The following is a 24,236-nucleotide window of genomic DNA, read 5'->3' as shown; positions in this document are numbered from 1 at the left end:
AATGTAACCCCAGACCATGATCTTTCAACCACCAAATTTAACTGTTTTCTGGGTGTATTTTGGATCCATATGGGCTCCAGTAGGTCTCCTGCACTATTTGCGGCAGCTGTGGTGTTATTCTACTGAAGATTCATCAGAGAAATCCACATTCTACCACTTTTCCAGCGTCCATCTGTTTAGCAGGCTGTGGGACTCTGCAAATGCCACACGGTTTTTTATTTGCCTTTTGTTTAGTGCTGGCGTCTGGGCACTGATTCGACCATGGAGGCCATTTTGATACAGAATCCTACAAACTGTTCTAGTTGACACAGGGACTTGAGGTGACCAGGCCTATTGGAGCTCTACTGCAGTGGAAGAGGGGCTTGCTTTGAATTTTCTAACCAACAAACGTTCCTCCTGAGCAGTTGTCTTGTGGGGTCTGAAAGACCTGGGCTTGTCAAACACATCTCCAGTCTCTTCAAATCTTTTTTTAATTCTTTGTACTTGATGCTGAGACACATTGAAGGTGCCAGCCACCTCTGCAGTGGATCTGGTTTTCAGCCTCTTGATAATCTAGGCTTTGGTCGCAGTGTGGATTTTTAGCATGTTTTCCGAGCTCAAGTTGCAGTTCAAGTGAAGGTCTGGGGTGCTGGGTTTTTTTTTATACACACACACTAATTAACCAATCATTTACTGAGCACAGGTGAGGATGTAAACTAGGATTGGATGCATTATATGACCAAGCGACAAAACTTTTGTCATGCCAAAATCTGACCATTCTGTGTCCATTAACTGATCAATATTTCTGCATTGATGCCAATTTATTTTCTTAACCTAAACCACATTTCGGAGGGTTTCAGCTTTCAAAAGAATAATTTATGCAACCAATGGATGAATTTAACGTTCGGTTATAAGCTTTTATTTACATAACATGGATAAGCGACAACTTCTGTCAGGGAGTGTAGATTTGTTAGATACATTTTACTTGTATTGAAAATGTAATGTATCTGTAGTATGTGTAATGACAATATTTCATAGAATTTATAAAGTACGTTCAAATTAATTGTATGCTTAAAATTAGGCAAAACCACTTATAAGCTGAATCTTATAACTAGAGTTGAGGCAATCTAATATATAAAGCTGAATGTGTGTATGTGTGTGTGTGTATGTCCGGGATTGGCATCTGCAACGTCGCAGCTACAGCCACAAAATTTTGCACAGTCACACGTCTGGACCCCGAGAGCGTCATAGGCTATGTTGTGAGGCAAAATTTTAACCCCGCGCGTTCCAATTCACCAAACAATTTTGCCCCTATCTACATAATGGGGAAAAAAGTGAAAGGAAAAGTGTTGGAGGCGTCGCAGCTACAGCCACAAAATTTTGCACAGTCACACGTCTGGACCCTGAGAGAATCATAGGCTATGTTGTGAGGTGAAATTTTAACCCTGCGCTTTCCAATTCAAACAATTTTGCCCCTATCTACATAATGGGGAAAAAAGTGAAAGGAAAAGTGTTGGAGGCGTCTCAGCTACAGCCACAAAATTTTGCACAGTCACACCTCTGGACCCCGAGAGCGTCATAGGCTATGTTGTGAGATGAAATTTTAACCCCGCGTGTTCCAATTCACCAAACAATTTTGCCCCTATCTACATAATGGGGAAAAAGTGAAAGGAAAAGTGTTGGAGGCGTCGCAGCTACAGCTACAAAATTTTGCACAGTCACACGTCTGGACCCCGAGAGCGTCATAGGCTATGTTGTGAGGTGAAATTTTAACCCCGCGCTTTCCAATTCACCAAACAATTTTGCCCCTATCTACATAATGGGGAAAAGTGAAAGGAAAAGTGTTGGAGGCAAATTGACAGCTGCCAGATGTGAACAAGGGGGACTTAAAGAATGAGAGCGATGGCACCAAAGAGTATATACCGTACAGTTGCTAAGGTGGGGCCCCGACATGGGATACTCACCACACACGGGGATATGAACACACACATAAAATGCGCCACACACTACCACATGCTTGAACACATATTACCCTCAGCACACATTTCAGCACACATACACCAACCTCGCCACATAAAATTCGCCGCTCAAAACTCGCCACGCGCAAAACTCACCACATGCAAAAACTAGCCTCACGCAAAACTCGCCACAAGTGCAAAACTCACCTCATGGAAAACTCGCCACATGCAAAACTTGCACACGCGCAAAAATTGCCACATGCACAAAAGTTGCAACACATGCAAAAGTTGCCTCACACAAAACTTGCACATACTCAAAAGGCACCAGACATAAAACTCACCACGCACAAAACTCGCCATAAGCAAAACTTGCTGCACACAACTTGCTACACTAAACTGTCACATGCAACTCGACACACAAAAAGTTGCTACACGCATGTTGCCACACAAAACTCATCTCACAAAAGTCGCTACATGCATGTCGCCACACGCAACTCAACACACAACTTGACAAATGAAACTCGCCCTAAAACACACACAAGTCTGGTATTATCCTTCAAAAATAAAAATCTGATTAATAAGCAGACAAACTACAAGAGCAACAAATGTACCATATAGGAAATACAGCAGCTGTCAGTCACATGACCTGTCTATTATGTGTATGTGTGAGCTAATATATACTGCCAGGGGGAGGGCTTCCTGTTGGCTGGGGATTTATCAGGCTGCCAATTTAGCTTACAAATACTGAGTAAAAATACTGAGCAAATAACGTGTGGACGAGGTCTAATACAGGAGGAGATGACACACAGGTATATACTATATACAGGGGAGATGACACACAGGTATATACTATATAGAGGAGATGACATACTGGTACATAATATATACAGGAGGAGATGACATACAGGTATATACTATATACAGGAGGAGATGACACACAGGTGTATACTATGTACAGGAGCAGATGACCTACAGGTATATGCTATATACAGGAGGAGATGACATACAGGTATATGCTATATATAGAAGATGACATACAGGTATATACTATATACAGGAGGAGATTACACACAGATATATACTATATATAGGAGAGATGACACACAGGTATATACTATACATAGAAGGAGATGACATACAGGTATATACTATATATAGGAGGAGATGACATACAGGTATATACTATATGCAGGGGAGATGACACACAACAGGTATATACTATATACAGGGGAGATGACATACAGGTATATACTATATACAGGAGATGACATGCAGGTGTATACTATATATAAGGGACATGACAAACATGTATATACTGAGGTGAAAATGAGAGGTGTGAGGTGAAAATGAAAAGGTGTGAGTGCAAAATAGTGGAGTGATCGGAAAATGACAGATGTGAGGTCGAAATGACAAGTGTTAGGGGGGAATGAGAGGAGTGAGGGAGAAAATGAGAGGTGTGAGGGAGAAAATGAGAGATGTGAGGGGGAAAATGAAAGATGTGATTGGGAAAATGAGAGGCGTGATGGGAAAATAAGAGAAGTGAGGTGCTATAACTAACCACAGATATTTACTATGCCCAGGCAACGCCGGGCTCTTCAGCTAGTTGATTAATAAACCTCTGGTCCAGCAGATAAGTCAGTGGCCTGTAGACATCAGGATGAGTCCTGCGTACTGGCTCCAACCTGCCAGAATCCTGGCAACTCATCTGATTTGTAAGACTGGCACAACATCATAATTGTGGCATTACACATGATTGATGTCTTTATGCATTTCTCCATATATGTTTGAACTAATCTCCCGATACCTTCCCACACATAGTCTCGGGTCCTCCGAAGAACTCCTCCTCTCCTCCACATTCATATATTCCTGAACCAATCGCCTCCAAGGCTTCTCTAGAGTATCCTCCTTCCTTTGGAATTCTGTGCCCCAACACGTCCAATTATCCACCACATTCAGAACGTTCAGGCGGAACTTGAAAATTCATCTCTTAGAAAAAGCTTACAGCCGGCAACAACCCTGGTGCCACCTCACCACCATCGGAGCTGCAGTAATCCCTAAACTACTGTCTCCTTCCTCACTATTCTGTAGAATGTAAGGCCGCAAGGGCAGATCCCTCTCCTTTTTGTACCAGTCTGTCATTGTTAGTTTGTTAATTGTAATTAATATTTGTATTTTGTATGTAATCCCTTCACATGTACAGCACCATGGAATCAATGGTGCTCCAAAAAATAAATAATAATGACGTTGTGCTGGACCTACTGTCCAGAAGAGGCGCTAAGGATTCTGGCCAGTAAGAAGTGGTTCGCAGAGTAATCATCTGGTGGCTATGGACGATTGCCATGGCTGTTGGGCCAGGGTCCCATGAATCGATTTACGTATCTCTACTTATATCCTTACCTTTTACCATCATATAAGAAGTATAACATTTTTAAAGTATTTTGACACACTGATATGGGCTCAAACTCGAAAAATACATGTTTACATTACATTTTGCTTTAGCTATTACATGTGATGCAAAAGAACAACGTAATAGACTAACTTACAATTGAAAGTCATAAAAGACAAGCATGTTAGACCACCTCTAATCCAATGCCTTTCCGTACACTAATTAGTAGCATAACAGGAAATTAATTAAAATCATGTCGCAATCAAATCGGGGGTGATATGAGATGTCACATTCAACCTATGCTAGCTTTGTCACCATTTGATTTTTGGATAATGTCCCAAAGTTACATGAACTTCCATATGTATGTAGTGAAAAAAAACTACTTTTATGCATTTTTACAGGGCAGTGGTCTGCAACCGTTGGCTCAACAGTTGATGCTGTCACTATCACGGCAGAATGGTGTAATGTAACTACAAGACAGTTGCACGCAACCTCCACCAGGGGGCGCAGGTAAGGGGAAAAAGGTAGCACTCACCATGTAGCACCACAGTGCAAAGCGAGGAGCACCACTAGGAGGCAGCAGAGTAGCCATACAGGCAGGTCAGCAACAAACAGGAAGTCTAAGTACCAGAAGTCACAGCAATGCAGGTGGTCAGAGACAAGCCAGAAATCGGAACCAGACAGGAGTGCGGGATCCAAAATGTGAGACAGAAGATGTAGTCGGGGTATGAGCCAAAGAGTCAAAGACAGATGAGAAATGTAGTAACAGCGACGGAAAGCAGGAGGCATGGTTCAGAATTCAAGCTAAGTCATACACTGTAGAAAACCACCAAACACACACTGTCAGGGATAGGGAACGGGTCAGGCACAAATACGGGTAATCAGAAGCAGAAGGATCACTAGGGTAATACAGGTCAGCTGCTCAAGCCAGGGACTAGAACTATCACTGACAAAGGCTACCAGGAGTGGCACCCACGAACCAAAGAGATGCAGGAAAAAGTTAACACCACCATAACTAGGCCAAGGAAAGAAAAGCAGAAAGCAAACCTTGACTTGGATCATGACAAATGGCAGATGTAGTTAGACAATAGCTAGAGGATGAAAAAATGGAAACCATTGAGATAAAAGTGCATAATGCTTAGTTAATTTTGGAATATAAGTTTGTATAAAGTGCTCATTTGCCAAGAAAATAAGGTAGATATAAACTCAATGTTCACAGTGATTTATTATAACTATAGAATCAACCCAATTTGGTACCTGTTGAGTTTGCATACTAAACGTAATTTGGTGGCAAGCAGAAAGGCATATAACCACACTTCAGATCTGTGCAAGAGAGAATACGTCATCTTTACCAGAAGAAGTATTGCACCATGCTACACTAGTCTTCCTGATAAAAACATGATGGAAACCCGACAGACCCAAATATTGTCAATGTCATGGATGTGACAGTTCTGTCTCCTTCACTAAATCTGTTTTCTGATTCATATAGTAAAACACAAAAATGGAATACCTAATGCAGATGTTAACATTGCCTAAAATCCTAGTGGCTAAAACAAAAGCAGAGACAAGATTTGTGATTCATATTTAAATATGACTTATTTGTCTTTAACCCCTTTCTGATATTGGGCATAATAATACGTTCCTGTGCCCTGGGCCTTATTGACCGGGGATGGATTATTACATCACTGCGATTACGCACGCACATGGGCTGTGCATGGGTGATCACAGCTTGGTGTCAACTGATTCGGACAGCTGACAACTAAGTGCCAGGAGCGGTCCCACACCACTCCCGGCACTTTAACCCCCTAAATACTGCAATCAAATGCCAACGCAGCTTTCCAGGAGCTGGCAGAGGAAAAACAGTCCCTATGCCCTTGGATTGAAGACCCCGCGGAATGATGCGGAGTCCCGATCATTGCCATGATGACGACATCAGGATCACCAGAGCTAAGAAAGTTGCTTGCTCATGCGCAGTGCACAATCAGCAACTTTCTCTGTCAGTGCAGAGCTGACAGTTTGCATAGTATGGGGATGTTGCTGCATCCTTTAGTGAACACCATAGAAAAAAACTGAAAACAATGCTTTATCATCATACCGCCAAACAAATAGTGGAATAAAACGCAATAAAAAATAAGAATACAATAAACACTAAATAGCTCTCAAAATATGTTGATGCAAAAAAATAGCTTTTGCAATAAAAAGCGTCTTTTAGTGTGTGACAGCAGCTAAACATAAAAACCAGATATAAATCTGGTATTGCTATAATCGCACTGACCCAGAGAATAAAGTTGCAAAATCACTTATACCACATGAGGAATGGCGTAAAAAAGAAATAAAACCAATTCAACCTGCTGATGATTTTTTCATTCTGCCTTGTAAATCTCTGAAATACGTGATTCAGACGCAACCACTGGAGGAAGATTCCCTCCTATGGAGGCACTGTGGACACTGTCTGACTTGTGATCTGGTGGTGTCCGTCTTTTTAGGATTGCATAAAGGTGCAGTCGGCCATAACTTTATGCACTTCTGAAAAGAAGGACACTTCTGAACAGAGGCCAGACGGAGTCCAGAGTAACTCTGCTGCCTCATTATTGTGAATGGATCCTTCGAGGGTTTCATCTGAATCACATCACTCAGAGATTTAGATGGAAACCCCAAAGTAAGTGCTCAGCGTAGCGCGCCAGATAAATGTAACATAGTAACATAGTTAGCAAGGCTGAAAAAAGACATTTGTCCATCCAGTTCAGCCTATATTCCATCAGAATAAATCCCCAGATCTACGTCCTTGTAAAGAACCTAATAACTGTAAAATACAATATTGTTCTGCTCCAGGAAGACATACAGGCCTCTCTTGAACCCCTCGACTGAGTTCGCCATCACCACCTCCTCAGCAAGGAATTCCAGATTCTCACTGCCCTAACAGTAAAGAATCCTCTTCTATGTTGGTGGAAAAACATTCTCTCCTCCAGATGCAGAGACTGCCCCCTTGTGACTGTCACCTTCCTTGGTATAAATAGATCCTCAGCGAGATATTTGTATTGTCCCCTTATATACTTATACATGGTTATTAGATCGCCCCTCAGTCATCTTTTTTCTAGACTAAATAATCCTAATTTTGCTAATCTCTCTGGGTATTGTAGTTCCCTCATGCCCTTCATTAATTTTGTTGCCCTTCTTTGTACTCGCTCTAGTTCCATTATATCCTTCCTGAGCTCCGGTGCCCAAAACTGTACACAGTACTTTTGCATGTGCGGTCTAACCAGAGATTTGTACAAAGGCAGTATAATGCTCTCATCATGTGTATCCAGACCTCTTTTAATGCACCCCATGCACTTTTTTAATGCACCCTATGAAATGTGATCCCAAACATTATGTAAGATGTTTCCAATAAAAGCTTCAACTCGATCCACAAAAAAAGCAAGTCCCCACTCAAGTCTGTCATCTGTTAATGGAAATATAGGGGCTTCCTCGTTACTGGTAGTACAAAGGCTCTGGAAAAGCAAAATGGCTCCCCACCCTCCAAAAGAAATCCAGCAATTCTTCGCTCCTAAATCCAAATGCCCCCCTCCTTTCTGAGCCCCACAATATACCTAAACCACATATAGCGTCCACAAGTCTAGCATTTCTGAAGCAATGAGAGCCCATCTGTCTCCAGAAGCACAGCCTAGGCATAACGTACTGGTGACTGCAACATAATGGTCACTACAATGGCAGTTTGCAATTTTCACTCAGCAATATTAATTGCTGCTTGTTTCTGGAAAATACCCATGAAGTCAAAATCTGCACTACACCTGTAGATAAATTTCCAAAATGGGGTCACTTGAGGGGGGATTATTATTTATTTATATAGCACCATTGATTCCATGGTGCTGTACATGATAAGGGGTTACATACAAGTTACAGATATCACTTACAGTAAACAAACTAACAATGACGGACTGATACAGAGGGGCGAGGACCCTGCCCTTGCGGGCTTACATTCTACAGGATTATGGGGAAGGAGACAGTAGGTTGAGGGTTGCAGGAGCTCCGGTGTTGGTGAGGCAGTAGCTTCGGTAGTGATGAGGCGGCAGCGGGGTCAGTGCAGGCTGTAGGCTTTCCTGAAGAGATGGGTTTTCAGGTTCCGTCTGAAGGATCCGAATGTGGTTGATAGTCGGACGTGTTGGGGCAAAGAATTCCAGAGGATGGGGGATATTCGGGAGAAGTCTTGGAGGCGGTTGGATGAAGAGCGAATAAGTGTGGAGGAGAGAAGGAGGTCTTGGGAGGACCGGAGATCATGTTAGGGAAGATATCGGGAGATTAGTTCAGAGATATATGGAGGAGACAGGTTGTGGATGGCTTTGTAGGTCAGTATTAGTAATTTGAACTGGATACGCTGAGGGAATGGGAGGCAGTGAAGAGATTTGCAGAGGGGAAGCAGAGGAGTATCGAGGAGAGAGATGAATTAGTCGGGCAGCAGAGTTAAGAATGGACTGGAGAGGTGCAAGGGTGTTAGCAGGGAGGCCGCAGAAAAGGATGTTGCAGTAGTCAAGGCGGGAGATGATGAGGGCATGCACAAGCATTTTAGTAGATTGACGGTTGAGGAAAGGACGGATTCTGGAGATATTTTTGAGCTGGAGGCGACAGGAGGTGGAAAGAGCTTGGATGTGCGGTTTGAAAGACAGGGCAGAGTCGAAGGTTACTCCGAGGCAGCGGACTTCCGATACGGGGGGAAAGCATGATGTCATTGATTGCAATAGATAGGTCAGGTAAGGAAGATCTATGGGATGGAGGAAAGATGAGGAGTTCAGATTTGTCCACATTGAGTTTGAGGAAGTGAGAGGAGAAGAAGGGGATTCTGCTCTTCTACCAATTAGGGACTTTGTATATGGAGTTTGCAAACTCTTCTAGGAAAATCTGCGCTCGAGGAGGCAAATAGCGCACCGTTCCTCCAAAGTCTCTACATATGGATAAATAATACTTTACAGCCACATGAGGGGTATTGCAACGTTCAGTAAAAATTGTGGTACAAAATATGGTGCCATTTTTACCCACTTTTTGTGTGAAAATGTCAAATCTGGGGCTAAAACAAAATTTTTGTGGTAAAAATGTAGTTATTTTTTCTTCACTTCCCAATGGTATAAAAATTCTGTGACACACCCATGGTGTCAATATGATTAGTGATGAGCGAGTTGGGTGATCTCCAAGTATTTGTTATTGCTCGAAGATATACACTGTGTTCCAAATTATTATGCAAATAATATTTCCTCATATTGTCTCTAAATTACCTATCTGAATTGCAGTCATTGTTTTTTTCCAGTCATCTACTATTCTAGTATAATTGCAATGTTTTGGAACAAACTGCCTATGAAAACAGTATCTTTTAAAAAAAATATAAACACTCAAAATGCATGTTCCAAATTATTATGCACAGCAGAGTTTTCAACCTTTTTTATTTAATTTTTAACAAAAAAATGGACAATTGTGAAGTTATAAGCATTATCAGCTTATTACAAAATGAAATCAAACAGTTTTCAAGTGAAAACTTTATTCTAGGTGATGTTACATTTGCACATAGGACCCCTTGTTTGAAAGAAGCTTCTGAACTCTCTCGTCCATTTAATTTGTCAGTTTTTGGATGGTTTCTACTTCAATTGTTTTGCATGTGGACAGAATACCTAAGCTGTTGCTTAGATGTGAACTGCCTCCCGCCATCATAGACACTCCTTTTGATGATGCTCCAGAGGTTCTCAATGGGGTTAAGGTCAGGGGAAGATGGTGGCTACACCATAAGTTTGTCCTCTTTTATGCCCATAGCAGCCAGAGATGCAGATGTTTTTTGCAGCATGAGACGGTGCATTATCATGCATGAAAATGATCTTGCTGCAGTAGCTGCGGTAAGCATGGTTCTTCCTCTTGAACCATGGCAGGAAGTGTTGTTTTAGAAACTCCACATAGATTATGGAGTTCATCTTTATCCCTTCAGGGATCATAAAGGGGCCGACAATCTCTCTCCCCATGATTCCTGCCCAAAACATTACTCCACCTCCTCCTTGTTTGTGCCTTAGCCGTGTTTTCATGGGGTGTCTATCAACCAGCCATCCTCCACTCCATCCATCTGGACCATCGAGCATTGCACGGCACTCATCGGTGAACAAAACAGTTTGGAAGTCAGTCTTCATGTATCGTTTGGCCCACTGGAGCCGTTTCTGCTTGAGTTCAGTGGATAGAGGTGGTCAACAGGATGGCTTATGCACAGCTACAAACCTCTGAAGGACCCTGCATCTTGTTGTTCTGGGGACGTTGGAGGCACCAGCAGCTTCAAAAACTTGTCTGTTGCTATGACAAGGCATTGCAGCTGCTCTTTTAACCTTACGCAATTGCCTGTTGGAAAGAGTCCTCAATTTTTCCTTATCAGCACGCACAGGTGTGTGCTGGGAATCAGCTACATACTTCTTGATTGTGCGATGATCACGATGAAGTGTCTTGGCAATGTTGATTGTAGTCATGCCTTGACCTAAATACTCCACAATTTGTTGCTTCTCAGCAGCCGACACATCCTTTTTCTTTCCCATTTTGGCCAAAAATGTAGGCTGCTTAATAATGTGGAACAGCCTTCTTAAGTAGTCTTGCCTTTATTTGGACACACCTGCCAACCTAATTTGCACAGGTATCTGCAATTGCTTTCAGTGATATAAAGAGCCCTGACACACATCACCATCAATGAGTTTAAATGACAAACAAAAAAATTCTAACCTTATCACTCCTAAACTTTGTGCATAATAATTTGGAACACAGTGTAGTTTTCAGCGCCTCAGTTGTATGATTTACGGCTGCCAGATACGCTAAACACATGTGAGGAATGCCTGTTGGTAAGGGAATTCCCACATATATCCAGCGTATCTGGCAGCCGTAAATCATGCAACTGAGGAGATGAAAACTATATCTCCGAGCAATAACAAATACTCAGGAGATCACCCGAGCGTGCTCGGGAAAACCCGAGCAACGAGCATACTCGCTCGTCACTAAATATGATCACTACACCCCTAGATGAATTCATCAACTGTTCTGGCACCTCATGGACTCTCCCAGTGGGTCATGGCACCTGCAAACCATAACAGTAAAATCTGTCGCTCCTCGCCTTCTGAGCTTTGCACTGTGCCTGAAAAATATTTCCCAATTACATGTAGGATATTGGTGAACTCAGAAAAAAATAAACCTCAGTTTATTGTAAAAAAAAATTCCTATTAGCCCTTAGGAAAATTAAAAACTTGGGACTAAAACAACATTTTAGGCTACGTTCACATTAGCGTCATGCGACGCAGCGTCGCCGACGCAACGCACGACGCATCGGAAACGCACGCAAAAACGCACCTTTTTTGACGCAAGCGTCGGACGGATGCATCGTAAAACGCAGCGTTTTTGGTGCGTTTTTACAAAAAACGCAGCGTTTTACGACGCATGCGTTGTCAAACACTGATTAGATCTTTACACACAATTTAGTGTCTAGACACTAGATAACACCACCAATGAATAGAAGAGGGTGGGTCTAGTGTCTAGACAATCGATAATGCCACCAATGGGTAAATGGGGGTGGGTATTAATGTAATAGTGGTATATATACCCCGGCATAGATTATTTCCACCATAGAGCATCAAGATGGATCGTTCCATGGAGAGTATCTACCTCAATTTTCAGCTGGAATTAGCCCTTGCTATTGCTTATGCTATTGCCTGTCATGAACAGAGGAAAAGAGACAAACTACGGAGAAGGAGTCGTCGGCGTTTTTGGCTACACCCTATAGTGGAAGTCCGAGAGAGTCGTGGAGCCTACCATTGTCTGTTTGGTGAATTAAATGAGAACCAGGACAAATACTTTGAATACACCAGGATGTCAAAAGACAGCTTCCGATATCTGCTGCGTCTGGTGGAAGGAACCATTTCCAGGCAGGACACGCAGCTCCGTAAATCGATTTCCCCTGAGGAACGTCTGCTGGTGACTCTACGGTACGTAATGGAATGTGAAGGATTTATATGTTCTTGCCATTTTTTAAAGTAACGTGTTTTTGTTTTGTGGGGTGGGGGGATTGTTATTAAAAATGAAAAATTCTTTCATAACAATTTTATTAATTATATTTATTTATTTTTCTTCTTGTCAGTTTCCTGGCTACCGGAGAGACATTGAGATCACTGCATTTCCAGTTTCGGATTGGAGTCTCAACACTGTCGGGTATTATTGCCGACACTTGCCGCGCATTGTGGGACAACCTCCGGGAGGAATTTTTACCCATCCCTACAAGAGAAATATGGCTTGCCAACGCCCAAAAATTTGAACAAGTGTGTTCTTTCCCTAACTGTATTGGAGCCGTGGATGGGAAGCACATTAGGATTACCAAGCCTTCAAGAAGTGGATCTCTATTTTTTAATTATAAAAAATACTTTTCCACCGTGCTGAAGGCAATTGCAGGTGCGGACTGCAGGTTTCTCGCTGTGGACATTGGAGCGTTTGGTCGTGCAAATGATTCACGGACATTTAAGGAGTCTGATATGGGCCGAAGATTGTACAATAACAATTTTAATTTCCCCCATGCACGACCTCTTCCCAACACCGACGGCCCGGCCCTGCCATTTGTTGTTGTTGGTGATGAGGCTTTTCAAATGAGTGGCAACCTACTTAAACCTTACTCAAGTCGTGGGTTGGACCGCACCAAAACTATATTTAATTATAGACTGTCCAGGGCCAGAAGAACTGTGGAGTGCACCTTTGGCATCCTGGTCTCCAAATGGCGTATCTTAGGATCCGCCATAAATTTGAAAATTGAGACAGTGGATGAGGTGGTGAAGGCGTGTGTGGTTCTCCACAATTTTATTATTGATAAAGAGAGAGTCAACGTGGAACTCGATGAACCCATACCAAATCCATTGCCTGATTATCAAGCTCATCCTCTGCGGACAACTTTGGAGATTGCTCATATGAGGGACCAATTTGCTGCATACTTTGTTTCTGATGTTGGCCGTGTTTCATGGCAAGATCAAATGGTTTAATTCTTCGTGTTATTATGATGTCATGTAAACACTGTGTAGTCCATGTCATTTAACCATACTATGTATGGTTATTGTTAAAATGTCCCCTGATTGTATAATGCGTTGTGTTTTCAAATAAAGTTCTTGTGCCTTTCCGTTTTCACCAAACAAATCTCCCATACGTTTTTCCATAGTAATAGAATTGTAAAATCCAATTTTATTGAAAGTAATGTGTGTCACACAAAAATTGTGTGTTCCATAGTTTTGACGTATAATTACATAATCAGCTCCCACCTTGTCAACCATTTTTAATCCTGCAGACTATTTGCATATGGAACCAGGCTAGACAAGGAGGGAGACGATCATGTTTGCAAAACTCTACAGAGTTAACACTATTGTACTCAGGATGATAGAATTTGTCCAGAGTCAAATAGTGGCGATACTGTGAACATTGCTTCCACCTCACCTGACCAATATTCTTAAGGTACATTAATAAAACTATTACCCAACGATACCGACCAGTGATACGACTGGACCGAGATCGTTGTTTAGTTGTCGCGTGGTTGCTGGAGAGCTGTCACACAGACAGCTCTCCAGCGACCAAAAAAGAGCAAGTCCCGTGTAATCTGGGTAATGTTATGAAGCGCTTTGCCACACTCACGATGTTTACCATTGTAAATGTAATTTAAAAAAATACAAAAAACCCTTACACTCCGGTGTGTGAAACGTCCATCGCCGTCAACTTCCCGTACTGTGGCAGCCCTAAAGCACAGCACAGCGTTTATTATTAAGTCAACAGTGTGCTCAGCTTTACGGGCGGGAATCACAATGTCAGTGCGGAAAGATGACGGCGAGGGACGTGGTAGACACCTTTTTATATTTGTGGGGTATTGTTCACTTTTTATTTGACTGTTTAAAACAGTGCGCTAGTAACCCAATATTCCCTTGTTTAAAACAAAGACATCGCTGGATCGGTCGAAACTCGCCGATCCAACAATGACAGCGTCTGATCAGTTACCCAAAAAAAATTCAAAATCATTCGCTGACACCAAAAAACTCACAGCAGGGGCTCAATCGTTTTACGATTTCAGAAAAGATAACGTTGGTTACACACAAAAACCAACTTTATACTGAAATTGTGGTGTGATGGTACATTGTAAACTTGACATATTGAGCAATGCTGTTTGTGTTTGTAACATCTGAGTACAATGAGCGAAAGCCCTATAAAACAGTGAAAAAAACAAATTGATAAATATTGTCAGACATTGCACATCAGGTGTTACAAAGACAAGATTTGTGTATACGGCGCAAGGTGTGATTTGGTGCAAACTTTATTTGAGACAATAAACACTAATTTTTTTAAAAAAAATAACATTTATTTAGGGTACAAAAAAAAAATTGGGAAATGTTATTAGGGGGTACCAACATCCGCAATTAAAGGGGATTGATATCCCACACTTTTTGGGGGTGTTGAGGAGACCGAGGAGGAGGACGAGGGGGAGGAAGCAGCATACTCTATCACACTAGACGGGATGCCGACATCAATCCAGGTAGTGGATGGTGGCGAGATTAGCAAAGCAGGAGGTGAGGGAGGAGGAGGGACGACCAGTGTCCTTGGCTGGCTACTCCGGCTCCGGGTAGACCCAGGCTGTGATGGTGTACTCCTTGTAGACCCAGGCTGGGTACTGGGTGTACTCCGTGTAGACCCAGCCTGGGTACTTGGTGTGCTCCGGGTCGACCCAGGGTGTTTTCTGGTGGTACTTTTGGGAGCAGCCATAGCCAAGGTCGTAGTACTTGTCGTCGTCGTCGTCTTCTTCTTCAGGCTCTGAACTTTGGGGCTCTGTTCTGTGGTGGCGGTGGCGGTGGTGGTGGCCCTCGGCACGCGGAGCTCTGTGGTGGTGCTCTGCAGCAGGAGTCGGAGTCATGGCAGCCAGCGATGGTACTGCGGGCATATTTGTCGCTGACTGCATGACCCGAGCCTGCTGCAGAGCACTGACATATACATTGTTGCAGCCCTGCATGACCGAAATCTGGAGTTCCGGCGTAAGATGTTCAACCATGCCGTTGTGAATGGCAGTAAAAAAATGTTTGGCCGGCCTCGAGAGATCCGTTTCGATGTTTTCAAGACGCCGTTCGATATTGCACATTTTATCGCACAGCGCCTTGAAACCATTCTGAAATACGGTGCTCAGATGTAAAAATTCGGGCATGGGCGCCCTGTCCGAGGCCCGCTGACGCTGTCGGGAAGACCCAAAGGAAGGAGCGACAGAGGCCTCGGCCAGGGGAACATCTGATGGACCGGCTGCCGGTTCGCCAGATTGTGGTGGTGCAGACCTGCTCTCGCTGTGGGATGGCTGCGACTGTTCAGATGGCGCTTCACAAAGGACCGCTCCAGAGGGTCGGACAGTCTCGCGGGTGCTGCTGTGTGTTCTGTGAAAACATAAGGAAACCATTAGTATACTAAATATCACATTTCACATGCGTCATTAATTAACTTTACCGCCAGGTATCCATTGCCGCCATTAATATTAACCTATTTTTAATATTGACACTGCATATGCACCATAAATATTAAAAAAAAAGGTATTTATTTAATTCACAATAGTCACCCATGGTTGTGGTTTGCAACGCCAGACAATTATGCTTACGTTGGAACTGCCATGACGTCACGGTCATGTGACCGAGACGTCATCACAGGTCCTGCGAGCTGATCAACCATGGGAACATAACCTGCTTTGCAGTGGAATGTATGCCATATCTATTATATTTTACTTTTTTGTGTATAAAAAATCGGGGATACACCTGGATAGCCACTATACTACTACACTATTAAATATTGGCTGGGCATGGCCAATCTACTATCTTTCTGTGTTCTGCATACTTCAGATTTCAGTGAAATTGCTAGTAAGTCAAGCTCAACATTGTAGTAATCCCAGAAGGCTCGGAGCACAGAGCCGCTGTGTCAAGTGTGAGAAGACCAGAAATGAATAAAAAATTCTAGGTCAACGAGGCGTGAAAAGTAAAAACAAAATACTTTATTCACTTCAATCATAAGCAGAGGATGAAACATCTGCACAATACAATAAAAACACTATCTACGCGTTTCAGGTCTGATGTTCCCTGTCTCCTGAAACGCGTAGATAGTGTCTATTGTATTGTGCTGATGTTTCATCCTCTGCTTATGATTGAAGAGGATAAAAGTATGTATTTTTTATTTTTCACGCCTCGGTGAGCTTTCCTTTTTTTCTTCATTTTTATACTTTGTACTTGCCAAAATAAATGGCTGGGCAATAAGCTACGTGGCTGGAATGTAGTATGTGAATATGCATGTTGTAAAAACTAGGTGTGTGCATAGGTACTATACTTACTCTCTACTTTCAAGGACCGGTCGCAGGAACTGCAGTATACGGTTATACTTGTACACCGAGGTCCTTGAAGCGGCAGCACCACTACGAGTCTGTCCCTCCTTTTTCAGGCCCCTCCGGAAGCGGTCCTTCATGGAGCGCCATCTGGTCTTCAATTGTTTAACTGTGTATAAATTGAAAAAATAAAAAAGGTTTTAGATAATATATTGAAAACGATTACGCAACCGTGTGCAATCCCAATAGAAGACATCACTGACGGTTGTGTAATCCTGGCATGATGGGTCACAGCAGCATTTTGTAAATACTTACGGAAACTAGTTTTGGCCTTTGGTGAAGCGCTGTCGAAGCCATCCCACAGCAATTGTGCCACCTCTATCCACAGACGCCGCAATATGCCCTGGTCCGCGTGCCGGGGGTCACGGCTGTCCCACAACGGGCCCCGTGCTTCAATGGATGCCACCATCATGTCAATATTGAGTGGTTCATCCAGGGCCCGTTGTGAAACTTAGAAAAAATGGGAAATATTAATGTTTGAAAGATAAAAACAATGGTCCCTACCTCCTCCACCGCCACCTACTACACACAACACCACAACCTCCCACCACCCCCCATAACCGCAAAAACAAAAAAATTTAAAAAAAAAAAAGAAAAGGTTTGAAATAAATACTTACTCTCCGTCCTGCAGCCACAGCTTGGCCCCGTGGTCCCTGCTGCTGCTCCCTCTCTTCCTCCTGGTTCTCCTCCTCACTTGAAGAAGCCTGCAAAATAGTTGACCAAAAAGTTGAGTGACGCATCTACAAATGACAGCGAATATAGTAAGCAATAGTAGATCATGTACTCACCGGACTCCTCAGCGGTGGGGTGTGACTCGAGTCGCTGCCGCTGGCCATGACTAATGCAATTCTGAAATAAAGAACAAAATAACATTGATACTATGCTCCTATGCACAATCCAGCAATAAATAAAAATAAAAAAAATCATTTAAACCACAAAGAACATTGCACTCCAACTGAACTAACGCTGAGCAAACAACACTGCCACATTGATTAAGTTAAAGAAACAATGGCAGAGACAACCCAATGGCAGAGTACAAAAGCCTAAAGATAAGAAAAATAATCTACAACAGACCCTATGTAGTAATCCCAAAAGAGTGTTTTTTTTGTTTTTTTTAAAGTACAGTATGCATGGAGCAACCCAAAAAACACAATAGTTTTTTGAAAGTAAAAAATTAACAACCCCCAAAAATTTAGGGCAGAAACATTAATAACACACCATACTTTACAATAAAACCGACAGGGACGGAGACAATAAAAGGGCCATACAACGCCATACAGCACAACCAGAAACATACAACAATGTCTTTACACAACCACAGTGCTGAACATAATACACAACTTGCAATAAAAAATTAATAAATGTAATAAAAGGGCGCAGAATCATTCTATACTACCATACTTTACAATAAAATCGACAGGGCCGGAGACAACGCAAGAATAAAACATCACAACTGAATACAAAAAACACCACCAAACCAAAAAATGGAAAAGAAAAATCTATCCTGTAACAATAATCAAGGCCGCAGACAATGAAACGCCATCCTATACAACGCCATACATCACAACCAGACTAAAAATACCACAATATCTTTAACCACAGTGCAGAATATAATACACAACTTGCAAAAATAATTTTAAAAAACATGGAGAAAATGCACAGAATCATTCTATACTTACATCTCTGGACAGCGGATGAAAAGACAGTCTGGTCTGATGTAGTCTGATGTGTAGCCTGCAGCAGAAGTGACAAACAATCCAACATTTTCTTTATATATGGGGGATGTTTTTCTCACTGTTTGCACTGTCTAGACACTTTTTTGTTTCATTTTATCTAACGACGCATGCGTCGCACAACGCACGCACGACGCACACCCGCGACGCAAGTGCGTTGTCAATAGGTTTCAATGGGAAATTGAACGCATTGACGACGCACGAGCGACGCAAGTGCGACGCATGCGTTTTTTGGACGCTAGAAAAATGCAACAAGGTAGCGTCTCCGACGCCACCCAGGTGCGGTGAAACGACGCATGTGTCGTGCGTTTTACCGAAAACGCACGACAACGCAACGCATGCGTCCCCAATGATAAAGATAGGGGCGCATGACGCATGCGTTGTCGTGCGTCGGCGACGCTGCGTCGCATGACGCTAATGTGAACGTAGCCTTAGTGGTAAAAATCTAATTTATTCTTTCTTCACGTCTCAATGGTATAAAATTCTGTGAGGCACACGTGGTGTCAATATGAACACTGCACCCCTAGACGAATTCATTGTGGAGTGTAATTTGTAAAATGAGTTCACATATAGGCAGGTTTCTGTTGTTCTGGCACCTCGGGGGCTCTGCCAATGTGACATGTGACCCTCAAACCATTCTAGCAAAATCTGAACTCCAATATGGCGCCTCTTCCATTCTGAGTTTTGAACTGTGCCTCAAAAGTAGTAGTCCCCCACATATGGGGTATCGGCATTCTCAGGAGAAAATGCACAACAAATTGTATGGTACAATTTCTCCCTTATGAAAACGCAAAATTTGGGGCTAAAATAACATTTTTTGTGGGGAAAATGATGATTATTTTCACGGTTCAACGTTATAAACTTCTGTAAAGCACCTGGGAGTTCAAGGTGCTCACCACACATCTAAATACATTTCTTGAGGGGTCTTGTTTCCAAAATGGGATCACTTGTGGGGGGTTTCCACTGTTTAGGCACATCAGGGGGCCTCCAAACAGGATATGATGTCCGTTAATGATTCCAGGAAATTTTACATTCAAAAAGTCAAATGGCACGCCTTCCCTTCCGAGCTCTGCCGTGCGCGTTTTTCTTCCTCATATGGGGTGTCGGCAAGCTCAGGAGAAATTAAATTACAAATGTTGGGGTCCATTTTTTACTGTTACCTTTCTCAAAATTTAGATCTGAAGTAAATTTGAGAAAATTTGAGAAAAAATTCCTGCGAAGCGCCTGAAGGGTTAATAAACTTCTTGAATGTGGTTTTGAGAACCTTGAGGGGTTTTGTAAATTTTGTTTGAAAAATGAAAAATTGCTGGTCAATTTTTAACCCTTATAACTTTCTAACAAAAAAAAATTGGGGTTCAAAAATTGTGCTGAAGTAAAGTAGACATGTGGGAAATCTTATTTATTAATAAGATTATTATTTATAGAGGGGTTTGTCTCTATGTAAAGTCTTGTCTAAAGTCCACTTTAAGGGAGGATATTAGCGAAGGGAATGAGGATGTCGAGTCCATATGGGTTGAAATTCATGGAGGGAAAAATGGTAACAAAATTCTCATTGGGGTCTGTTACAAACCCCCAAATATAACAGAAAGCATGGAAAGTCTACTTCTAAAGCAGATAGATGAAGCTGCAACCCATAATGAGGTCCTCGTTATGGGGGACTTTAACTACCCGGATATTAACTGGGAAACAGAAACCTGTGAAACCCATAAAGGCAACAGGTTTCTGCTAATAACCAAGAAAAATTATCTTTCACAATTGGTGCAGAATCCAACCAGAGGAGCAGCACTTTTAGACCTAATACTATCTAATAGACCTGACAGAATAACAAATCTGCAGGTGGTTGGGCATTTAGGAAATAGCGACCACAATATTGTGCAGTTTCACCTGTCTTTCACTAGGGGGACTTGTCAGGGAGTCACAAAAACATTGAACTTTAGGAAGGCAAAGTTTGAACAGCTTAGAGATGCCCTTAATCTGGTAGACTGGGACAATATCCTCAGAAATGAGAATACAGATAATAAATGGGAAATGTTTAAGAACATCCTAAATAGGCAGTGTAAGCGGTTTATACCTTGTGGGAATAAAAGGACTAGAAATAGGAAAAACCCAATGTGGCTAAACAAAGAAGTAAGACAGGCAATTAACAGTAAAAAGAAAGCATTTGCACTACTAAAGCAGGATGGCACCATTGAAGCTCTAAAAAACTATAGGGAGAAAAATACTTTATCTAAAAAACTAATTAAAGTTGCCAAAAAGGAAACAGAGAAGCACATTGCTAAGGAGAGTAAAACTAATCCCAAACTGTTCTTCAACTATATCAATAGTAAAAGAATAAAAACTGAAAATGTAGGCCCCTTAAAAAATAGTGAGGAAAGAATGGTTGTAGATGACGAGGAAAAAGCTAACATATTAAACACCTTCTTCTCCACGGTATTCACGGTGGAAAATGAAATGCTAGGTGAAATCCCAAGAAACAATGAAAACCCTATATTAAGGGTCACCAATCTAACCCAAGAAGAGGTGCGAAACCGGCTAAATAAGATTAAAATAGATAAATCTCCGGGTCCGGATGGCATACACCCACGAGTACTAAGAGAACTAAGTAATGTAATAGATAAACCATTATTTCTTATTTTTAGTGACTCTATAGTGACGGGGTCTGTTCCGCAGGACTGGCGCATAGCAAATGTGGTGCCAATATTCAAAAAGGGCTCTAAAAGTGAACCTGGAAATTATAGGCCAGTAAGTCTAACCTCTATTGTTGGTAAAATATTTGAAGGGTTTCTGAGGGATGTTATTCTGGATTATCTCAATGAGAATAACTGTTTAACTCCATATCAGCATGGGTTTATGAGAAATCGCTCCTGTCAAACCAATCTAATCAGTTTTTATGAAGAGGTAAGCTATAGACTGGACCACGGTGAGTCATTGGACGTGGTATATCTCGATTTTTCCAAAGCGTTTGATACCGTGCCGCACAAGAGGTTGGTACACAAAATGAGAATGCTTGGTCTGGGGGAAAATGTGTGTAAATGGGTTAGTAACTGGCTTAGTGATAGAAAGCAGAGGGTGGTTATAAATGGTATAGTCTCTAACTGGGTCGCTGTGACCAGTGGGGTACCGCAGGGGTCAGTATTGGGACCTGTTCTCTTCAACATATTCATTAATGATCTGGTAGAAGGTTTACACAGTAAAATATCGATATTTGCAGATGATACAAAACTATGTAAAGCAGTTAATACAAGAGAAGATAGTATTCTGCTACAGATGGATCTGGATAAGTTGGAAACTTGGGCTGAAAGGTGGCAGATGAGGTTTAACAATGATAAATGTAAGGTTATACACATGGGAAGAGGGAATCAATATCACCATTACACACTGAACGGGAAACCACTGGGTAAATCTGACAGGGAGAAGGACTTGGGGATCCTAGTTAATGATAAACTTTCCTGGAGCAGCCAGTGCCAGGCAGCAGCTGCCAAGGCAAACAGGATCATGGGGTGCATTAAAAGAGGTCTGGATACACATGATGAGAGCATTATACTGCCTCTGTACAAATCCCTAGTTAGACCGCACATGGAGTACTGTGTCCAGTTTTGGGCACCGGTGCTCAGGAAGGATATAATGGAACTAGAGAGAGTACAAAGGAGGGCAACAAAATTAATAAAGGGGATGGGAGAACTACAATACCCAGATAGATTAGCGAAATTAGGATTATTTAGTCTAGAAAAAAGACGACTGAGGGGCGATCTAATAACCATGTATAAGTATATAAGGGGACAATACAAATATCTCGCTGAGGATCTGTTTATACCAAGGAAGGTGACGGGCACAAGGGGGCATTCTTTGCGTCTGGAGGAGAGAAGGTTTTTCCACCAACATAGAAGAGGATTCTTTACTGTTAGGGCAGTGAGAATCTGGAATTGCTTGCCTGAGGAGGTGGTGATGGCGAACTCAGTCGAGGGGTTCAAGAGAGGCCTGGATGTCTTCCTGGAGCAGAACAATATTGTATCATACAATTATTAGGTTCTGTAGAAGGACGTAGATCTGGGTATTTATTATGATGGAATATAGGCTGAACTGGATGGACAAATGTCTTTTTTCGGCCTTACTAACTATGTTACTATGTTACTATGTTTCTATGTAACTATTTTGTGTGACATATCTTTGAGATTTAAGGGCATGAAAATAAAAAAATTTAAAATTGCAAAATTTTTGCCAAATTTTTTTCACACAAATAAACACAAGTCATTTCGAAGAAATTTTACCACTATCATGAAGTACAATATGTCACGAAAAAAAACAATCTCAGGATCACTGGGATCCATTAAAGTGTTCCAGAGTTAGAACTACATAAAGTGACAGTGGTCAGAATTGTAAAAATTGGCCTGGTCATTAACGGGCAAACTGTCTTCGGGGGTACTTAGGTTAAAAACTGGCACAAATGCCTTCATAAGTTTTCCTATTATATGTTGGTATAGAGAGGGGGTGGTCAAGTGTTGGAAGATTCATGTAAGAAACGACAATAGACATTGTGAACAATTCGTACTTTGCGCAACAGATACATTATAGATGCTCATTTTAAATATTTTAGAACCCAAAGAAACAGATAAGAATGGTTTTCCCATGCTGTTTGATCCATTCCTTGTGGAATGCAGTAACCAGGTACTGACAACATAACAGTTGCAGTGTTCATTAAAGCAACATTTACAACATGCCGTTCTAAGCCTACCTTTCAGCAAAAAAAAAAGCAATTTGTAATACTTATGCAGATGACTTGAAAAGGTCACCAGCAAAGTGTGTCATCTTGAAGCAGAAGGGCGCAAACAGAACATTAATGTATTCCAGCAGCCAGCTTGCAAAGAAAATAGAGATGTTAGGCATTTATTGCATCTGAAGTAACCTTATCATTGCCAAAAGACCTATAATTATTAGTTATCAACCATAGGAAATTACACTAGCAAAAGCTAAAAGATATTGGGGAAGTAAATTCACACAAATGTCACACGTAAATACATCTTCTATACTAAATTATACGAATTGTACAGTAAAAAAGAAAACCTCGTCAAAATGGGAATCAAACTATAAAGGGAATCTATCACCAGGTTTTTCCTATTCCATCTGACAGCAGCATGATGTAGGGGAGAGACCGTGGTTGCAGTGATGTGTCACTTACTGGGCTGCTTGTTTTAGTTTCATAAAATCACTGTTTTATCTGCTGCAGTTCTCTGAATGTTGAGCTCTGTATAACCCCACCCACACCACTGACAGCTTTATGTGTAAACTGTGCATAGGCAGAAAGCTGCCAAAAAGTAGTGTGTCATACAGAGCTCATGAATATGGAGGACTATATGGTAGCAGGTTTTATAGTCTTCTAATGATGTCATGCTAATAGAACAGCAATTTTATCAAAACTACAATAAGCAGCCCAGTCAGTGACACAATGCTGCTATAATATGCCAAAAACCTGGTGACAGATTCTCTGTAATGGAGTTTTATACAGAATAGTATTTATGTAATTTTATTTTAATTAATGGGGACTGTAACCTCTACGGAAGTCCAATACAAGAGGTGAATAATAACAAATACAATTAGTGAAGGAGGAGATTAACAGACTGGATACTCATATTGCTCAAGACTATTTGTCACGATCTCAGAGGACAACCGTTAAAGCTTTGAAAAATATTAAGGATGTTGTCATTAAACGGGCAGACAAGGGGGACAACGTAGTCATCTGGCCAATTCAAATGTACGAGGCG

The 24,236-nt window shown here is 41.8% G+C and overlaps 1 long non-coding RNA gene across 1 annotated transcript in view; it reads left to right on the top strand.

The window, feature by feature from the left end:
* Nucleotides 1-24,236, top strand: part of LOC138657723 (uncharacterized) — a 314,892-nt gene that overhangs the window by 289,659 nt on the left and 997 nt on the right. The gene's annotated exons all lie outside the window — the stretch shown is intronic.

This window comes from Ranitomeya imitator, chromosome 1 (assembly GCF_032444005.1).
Source record: "Ranitomeya imitator isolate aRanImi1 chromosome 1, aRanImi1.pri, whole genome shotgun sequence".
Taxonomy (NCBI): Eukaryota; Metazoa; Chordata; class Amphibia; order Anura; family Dendrobatidae; genus Ranitomeya; species Ranitomeya imitator.
Note: the sequence above shows the minus strand (reverse complement) of the source record. Positions and strands in the feature narration are given on the sequence as shown.